Genomic DNA, 8,567 nt, shown 5'->3' on the forward strand with positions numbered 1-8,567 from the left:
CGATTTTCGTGATCTCCTTGGCCATGACTGGCAATTGGATTGATCCGAGAGTCATCGACACTTCGCCTGAAAAACCCGTGAGTGGTTTTGGCGTCGGAATTACCTCTCCGAGTTTGATACTCATCCGCTTGAGAGTGTCGCGGAAGATTACGTTGACCGTGCTTCCCGTATCGACGAGTACCCTTCCGACTTCTAAATCTCGTATGACGAGATCTATGACGAGCGGGTCGCAGTGAGGTTGGTCGATACCGCCGGCTTCTTCCTCCGTGAAGGTGATCGAGCAACTTTGGCCGTCTCGAGGAGGAGACCATGTAGGCCAATTTGCGCTTGATTCTGCCTTCCGTTGGTAAGCCTTGATGGCTGACACGGTATCGCCGCAGTATTGAGATCCTCCGATGATCATATTGACTCTGCGACGATTGTTATCGTTCCCTTTGTCATCCGGCCTCCTACCGCGTTTATCCCCAGGTTGGTTTCGTTGGGGAGATTTTTCGACGCGCGGATTTCTGTCCGTCTTTGGAGGCCGATCAGAATCGAGGATGAGATCCTTGACGCTAGTTACTTCCGAAAGCTCTCCAGCGAGCAGCTTCGCGGCCAGTCTTGCTCCTAAGACTTTGCAATTAGTCGTGGAGTGTCCTCGGGATTGGTGGAACTCGCAGAAGGTGTTCTCGTCATACCCTTGATTGCGAGTCCATGTGTTGCCCATGGTCCGGCCTTGATCCGAATTGATCGCATAGTTATGCGCTCCTTGGAGATCTTCCCCCTCGTGATGGACGTACTTGTCGTTACGAGAGTTCTTCTTTTTCCCCTTCGGATCTGCGTCTTTCGAGGATGGTCTTGCCGGCTTATGTTTTTGCGATAAGACTTTAGTTTCTTCCTCCACTATGATATAGTCCGTTGCTTTGTGGAGGGCGTCCTGGATCGTTCGCGGTTTGTCGAGAGTTATCCATTTTCTGAATTTCGACTTGTACCAGAGCGTCTTTCTCAGCGCGTCGATGGCCACTTTGTCGCTTATCCCGCTGACCCTGGACATTATCAGTTTGAACCGACTGATAAACTCGCGGAGGGGTTCGTCTTCCCTCTGGGAGAGACTCCAGAGATCAACATCGGAGGTTTCCCTGTCGATGAATACAGAGTACTGTTTGAGGAATTCCGATGCGAGCTGTCGAAAACTCCCGATGGTGTTGCAACGAAGGCGTGCGAACCATTCGAGCGCTGCTCCTTCAAGATTTTCGACGAACAGGCGGCAATAGCCGGCATCCTTTTCGCCGTCCTTCAGTCTTGCTCTTCCCATTGCGATGTGGAAAGCCTGAAGGTGCGCTTTCGGATCGGCCGTACCATCGTACTTTGGTACTTTGATCTTTTCCGGATCGGACACCCTCATGTCCGAAATGCGACTGGTAAAGGGGGTCTTTCGAGCTCCTTCCAGCAGTCGATCGATCTCGGGGGCAGCACTAGTAGCATGATGGATTTGAGACTTTACGGCTCTCACTTCTGCCGCAGTCTTGGTGATGTAGTCGCGAAGATCGCGGATATCCGATGTCTCGTCAGTGGATTTCCGAGCCTGTCGGCGCTTACTGCGAGTGAGCTCGGTTTGCCTTTCGGCCAGCTCCTCTTGTTCGTTCCAATAGGCGACTTCTTCTTCTTCCGTCATTGGTTTTTCGAACGGGGAGCCTTCCCGAGCGGATAGGCTTCTGGTCCTTCTTGGATGTCTGTCGACATCCTCGTCGGTGTCGTTGGAGACATCACTAGGATCCAGGTCAATGTGTTCGGCTTCGTTATCCTCCGAGTCCTTTGCAGGGAGCGGAAGACTTTCAGAGTTCCCCTTCTCGATGGGAGACTTCTCGCTGGGGTTTTGACCGGAAGGTCGTTCCCGCGCGACTCCTGCTCTATCGAGTGGGGTGGCGAAATCGAGCCTCTTCCCGCGGATTTTGGTGGTTCCGCGGGGACGGATAGCTTGGGTCCTTGCCGTTAAGGTTTCAACCTGTTTGGTCAAGGTATTCACGAGCTTATCCTGTTCTTCCGACCTTTTTTCATAGGTGGCGAACATCTTTTTAAACTCCTCGAGAGTCGCGGCGTTGGCTTGCGCGTTGGCCGCAGATACGTCCGCTACCGGAGTGTGAAGATCGGTGCTGCTGCCTCCGTTAAGGGGAGTTTGCACGTTATCCGCATCGTTGGTTGACATGTCTGACTGTGTGTGGCTTTTGCGGGTTAGATTGATCCGTAAGGCCCCCTCCTTCTAGCGCTAAACTGTGGGAACCGAAATTCGCACTGTCGATTTCCGTTTAAATAAGGAAACTAAGAAAACCCTAGTTTCCCAGAGGACCCGGATATCTGTTAATTACCACACGTCAAGCAATCAGAACACGAGAATAACAACGATAAAAATAAGAAATCGAAAAGAGAGCAAAGTAGATCTTATTCCGAATCTGCGTATGAGCGTTACAACAAGGTATAAGCCTGGGCTCGAGAGCTGTCGGCGAGATTCCTAGTTCTAGCAACCCTAAGACGGCTAAACCTAATTGAGTCGCAGCTCGAAATAACAAAAACGGAAAGTTGCCTAAATCGCTCTAAGTGCTAAGTTTGCTCTGAAAAAGTTCTCTCCTCTGCTCCTCGCCTAGGACTCCTTATATACTAGCTCCAAGGTCCGTTTACGCTTTTACTCTTCTGCCCTTAAGCCGTCATAGCATAAAAATGGAGATATTCCATTTTCCCGATCTTCACAATTATCTTCAAAACTTCCGTATTTATCCGCGGAAACTTGACATTTATCCTTCCTCGTGGGCCAAGCGCGAACCATGCTGTGGTTCACGGGCTTTTGGTTAAGAAAAATCGTAGGATGGGCCTCGAGTCGTGTTTTAGGTCCCTTTGGGCCGTCTTCCGACTCGACACGTTTACTACGAGTTTTCCGCGGTTTCTAATCCGCGAAGTTTGATCGATGAATTAGAATAGCGGGAAACATGGACTGAGGTTGCTACGGTCTTCGGGAGATAGCATTCGAAGGTTTGACGAGAATGCAAGGACTGGTGTCGTATCGATGTTCGGAAAGGTTCAATCGCTACACAGCGACCGAACTTTGGCTCGAGCCCGGTCGCTATGTAGCGACCGAGCGAAACGAGTGCTCGGTCGCTACGTAGCGACCGAGCTTCGGCTTGAGCTCGGTCGCTACATAGCGACCGAGCGGGACGATCGCTCGGTCGCTACGTAGCGACCGAGCTTTGGCTCGAGCTCGGTCGCTACGTAGCGACCGAGCGGGACGATCGCTCGGTCGCTACGTAGCGACCGAGCGGGATGATCGCTCGGTCGCTACGTAGCGACCGAGCTTTGGCTCGAGCTCGGTCGCTACGTAGCGACCGAGCGGGACGATCGCTCGGTCGCTACGTAGCGACCGAGCTTGGCTGAGCTCGGTCGCTACGTAGCGACCGAGCGGGACGATCACTCGGTCGCTACGTAGCGACCGAGCTTTGGCCCGAGCTCGGTCGCTACGTAGCGACCGAGCGGGACGATCGTTCGGTTTGAATCCCAAAGAATACTTCTTCGTAAAAATAACCTCGTATAGGTTATTTTTACGAAAATTACATCCCTTCTTTTACTAACTCTTTCGGAAATACGATCTCTGAGGATTTTCGGGTGGTAATTCCGTCGTAACCGTTTTTGACCCCAACACTTAGTTCTAGCGGCCTAATAGCTCAAACCTAGTTGAGTCGCAGCTCGATAACGAAAGACGAAATAGATAAAGAAAAGGTTTTTGATTGATTTCGGACTGAACCTTGTTAAAGGCTGCCTACGTACCCCTTTCGAGGATCAAGCCGAACGTAGTTCAATTGATAGAGCTGGACAAGAGATCGAACTGCCTGGGCGAGTTCGTCTAGTAATCGAGTGCCAGTCATAGAAACCGAACTTGTCGAGAATAAGCCTATAGTTTCTAAGTGCAAAGAATTCTGAATCTAAAAAGTTCTCCCTCATGCTCCTCGCCTAGGACTCCTTATATACTAGATCCAATGTCGGTTTACGCTTTTACTCTTCTGCCCTTAAGCTGTCATAGCATAAAAATGGAGATATTCCATTTTTCTCGATTTTCACAATTATCTTCAAAACTTCCGTATTTATCCGCGGAAACTTGAAATTTATCCTTCCTTGTGGACCAAGCGTACACCGGGCTGTGGTTTACGGGCTTTTGGTTAAGTTATCGCAAGATGGGCCTCGAGTCATGTTTTAGGTCCCTTTGGGCCGTCTTCCGACTCGAAGAGTTTACTACGATTTCTTTCGACAAAGAAAGAACTTTCCGCGGTTTCTAATCCGCGAAGTTTGATCGATGATTTAGAATAGCTGAAAACATAGACTGAGCTCGCTACGGTTTTTGGGAGATAGCATTTGAAGGTTTGACGAGAATGCATGGACTGGTGTCATACCGATGTTCGGAAGAGCTTGGTCGCTACGCAGCGACCGAACTTTGGCTCGAGCCCGGTCGCTACGTAGCGACCGAGCGAGATGGACGCTCGGTCGCTACGTAGCGACCGAGCTTGGCTCAGGCTCGGTCGCTACGTAGCGACCGAGCGAGATGGACGCTTGGTCGCTACGTAGCAACCGAGCTTGGCTCGGGCTCGGTCGCTACGTAGCGACCGAGCGGGACGGACACTCGGTCGCTATGTAGCGACCGAGCTTGGCTCAGGCTCGGTCGTTACGTAGCGACCGAGCGGGACGGACGCTCGGTCGCTACGTAGCGACCGAGCTTGGCTCAGGCTCGGTCGCTACGTAGCGATCGAGCGAGACGGACGCTCGGTCGCTACGTAGCGACCGAGCTTGGCTCGGGCTCGGTTGCTACGTAGCGATCGAGCGAGACGGACGCTCGGTCGCTACGTAGCGACCGAGCTAGCGACCGAGCGTCCGTCTCGCTTGCTACGTAGCGACCGAGCGAGACGGATGCTCGGTCGCTACGTAGCGACCGAGCTGTGTGCATGCTTGGTCGCCGCGTATCGATCGAGCTTGGCTTGTCTGCGGTCTGATTTCCATACTCGAGCTTGTCCGCGGCCGATTTGGATACATGTCCGTTGCCTTCGGACAATCGGTATGTAGTGGTTCGATTGAGATTTGGACGATATTTTACTGCAAGGCTCTTCGTAAAGATATCTTTACGAAGATTACTTTTCGTAAAAACGTTTATGCTGATTTTTACGGACTTTCAGACATTGATTCCGTCATGACCGATTTTGACCCCAACAGCTATATTGGAAGGATCTTCTTCTGCGCCACAACATCGATGTGATGCATATAGAGAAGAATTTCTTTGAGAACATCATGAATACAATATTGAATGTCCCAGGGAAGACAAAAGACAACATAAAATCGAGGTTGAACTTGCCAGATATTTGCTCAAGAAGTGAGTTACATATAAAAAGCAATGGACAAGTTCCCGTTCCGATATTCAGATTGTTTTCAGAAAAAAAGTCGGTGTTGTTCAACTGGGTGGCATCAGAAGTGAAGTTCCCCGATGGGTATGTTTCAAATCTCTCTAGATGTGTTGAAAATGGTCAAAAGTTCTCCGGGATGAAGAATCATGATTGTCATGTCTTTATGCAACGACTAATTTCCTTTGCATTTGCGGAGCTACTTCCAACAAACATACATGAAGCACTTGTAGGTAAATAGTATATTACAACACAGTAATTTTATAATGGTTTAGTTTGCAATAATATATGACTAATATATTAATTGTGTTTAATTGATTTTGGAATATACAAGGCATTGGAGCATTTTTCAGGGATCTGAGCACACACACTCTTAAAGAAGAAGTCCTGGAACATCTTCACCAGAACATTCCCATCTTATTGTGCAACTTGGAGAAGATATTTTATCTGGGATTTTTTTACGTCATGGACCATCTAGCTGTCCACCTCCCATATGAGGCAATGCTTCGTGGACATGTACATTACGGATGGATGTATCACTATGAGCGAGGCATGAAATATTTGAAGGGAAAAACAAAGAACCTCGCAAAAGTTGAAGGTTCTATAATTGCTGGAATTTGATGGAAGAAACTTCTCACTTCACATCGTACTACTTTGCGTCAATAGTACGGACCCGAAAAAGATATCCAAGAAGATATGATGATGGTGGTGTCGCACCAACATATGCAGTTGCTGGTGTTCCAGACATCTTTAGCCAGATTAGACGACTCGGTGGAAAATTAAAAAAGGTTTGGTGGTCGAGTGAAGAAGACGCTCATAGTGCACACACCTATATTCTACTGAATTGCAAAGATCCATTGATGCGTTATTTTGAAAGGTAACATATATGGACACTTATAAACAGATATAAATATAGATTATATAATTGCCAAAGATTAATTAACAGGTATATCCACAAGTGACATAGACAAAAAGAAAGATCAACACTTTATTAAGTGGTTGAAGAATTGGGTCTTAACTCAAACTCTTAATTTTTTCAGGTCGATCAAACTAGTTTTTCAAACATGATCTATATTTCAACGTTTTCTTTATTTTTGCAGGTTGATTATGGCGACGATGCAGATTTTCCTAAGTGGTTACACAAAGTAATTCAATTTCCACTTGTAAAGGTCACCACATCACCATATGTATTCCACACGAGGCTATACTTTTCACACATATGAGTATGGTAGACAGCGAGCGACAAGCAACTATGAAATATGTGTGAAAGGGAAAACAGATTTCTACGGGATCTTGACGGAGATTATTGAAGTCGAATTCCCAGTGACATTGACGCTGAAATGCGTCGTCTTCAAATGTGAATGCTTCGACACCGTCGTCAACAGAGGTATTCGATTTAACAAATTCGGTGTAGTTGATGTCAATGGTGGACGAAGGTACAACAAATTCTTTTTTTACCATACATGAGCAAAATAAATTAATTTCTACGTTTTCTTTATTTTAATTCGCAGGTACAACAAATTCGAGACTTTCATCTTAGCTTCACAAGCATACCAAGTTAGCTGCCTTCCATACCCTCGGATGTGAGAATCGGGAATAAATTGGTTAGCCGTGATCAAAGTTACACCTTGAAAACGAATCATCAATGGAGAAGAACCACCATTGCAAGAAGAACAGATAAATGAAGTCGAGGAACCTGAACAAGAAATTGATGACATCCTTCTCATTGATCCGCATAATCATGAGTATGAAGATGTTACCGACGATGCGACGGACAAAGCTGTTGAAGGCGAGTTTAATGAAAATGATGATGTTTCTAGTGATGACGAGTATGTCGATGTATCCGATTGATGTATTTATTTTTAATAAGATTGATTTTCAGACTTAATGCATGTAAGGTAACAGGAGTTTAATTTGTATTAGAAATAAGAGATTGAGATTATAAGTGAAGGAATTGTGGTTTCAGACTTAATGCACGTAAGCACAATTCGTCGTAAAGACCTCGTAAAAGGAAAACGCGGGGCTCGCTATTTCCTCTTAACAAAGGCCTTGCTATTTCCTCGTAAACGAACAACCCCATCCGACCTAAGAGAAAGGTCATTAATTTTGTGGATTATGGGAAAGAACTTGGGTTCATTGGTGCATGCCATTGTGGAGCAGAGTATGAATCGGAGTACGAAACAGAGTACTCGGAATCGATCGACATCCCAACCTTTCCATCGATCGATTCCAATGTGTCAACGGTGACCGATGACCGCAACAACACGCCACTCGACGTAATGCACCCAGTTGACCATTTTGCTTCACCTAATTATTGTTACCAACACTTTGCCTTCGAACCTCCAAGAAAGAGAGGACATGATGATTATTCAATAGGCAGTTGGGCAGACAGTGGTTTCCATGAAAGTTTTGCAGTTGACACTGTAATTACTTCATCTAATGAGGAACATACAGAGGAATACGATGAGGATTATTGGAAAGAACGTGCAATAGAAATGTCTTTGCAGGATGAAAAACTTGAAACACATAAGTTCACCAACACGTTCCCAACATCGTTCGATGTTGTGCACTCCACATCGGTCGATACCCACCCTCGTCCAGCAAAACAACCGCTCACATCGATCGACACCCGTAAAGGAACATCGATCGATATTCGCGCCGCAACGAAAATTCAGGAGCAGGAGAATATTCCCTCCCCAACTAGGTTTATAGATACCTATATAAATCGTTTTGCACCCCCGAAACCACCTACACACATCAGAGCAAACACACAAGCAAAAAAGATGAACACTCTTCCTTCTACATCAACAGAAAAATCCATGAAGAGCAATCATCTTAAGAACACAAGTTCTGCAGAAATTACTCTGCCATCGATCGATGTAACTGTATCTACATCGATCGATACTACTCTAAACCCTAATCTTTCTATTTCTAAATTAAATGATTATGTAAACATTGACTACAGTTTTCTAACACCTGATGAATTTGGTATTTTCAGGGACCCAGATGGCAACGCACGTGCAATGGATGGAAGGATTTTACAAGTCTCCAGAGTGGACATAGCAGACATCCTTCAAGTAGCCAATGGACCTGACAACCTATTCTCACAGCAACGTGGCACTCCAGACGTCATTCAAACAGATCCTAACAACCACGAAG

The 8,567-nt window shown here is 46.7% G+C and overlaps 1 long non-coding RNA gene across 1 annotated transcript; it reads left to right on the forward strand.

Moving 5' to 3' along the window:
• The first annotated feature begins 6,430 nt into the window (after window positions 1–6,430).
• On the forward strand, window positions 6,431–7,943 carry LOC117127370. The gene is made up of 2 exons (XR_004450343.1): window positions 6,431–6,844; window positions 6,920–7,943. It is a non-coding gene; the product is annotated as an uncharacterized LOC117127370 (long non-coding RNA).
• The last annotated feature ends 624 nt before the right edge of the window (window positions 7,944–8,567 follow it).

This window comes from Brassica rapa, chromosome A08 (assembly GCF_000309985.2).
Source record: "Brassica rapa cultivar Chiifu-401-42 chromosome A08, CAAS_Brap_v3.01, whole genome shotgun sequence".
Lineage (NCBI taxonomy): Eukaryota > Viridiplantae > Streptophyta > Magnoliopsida > Brassicales > Brassicaceae > Brassica > Brassica rapa.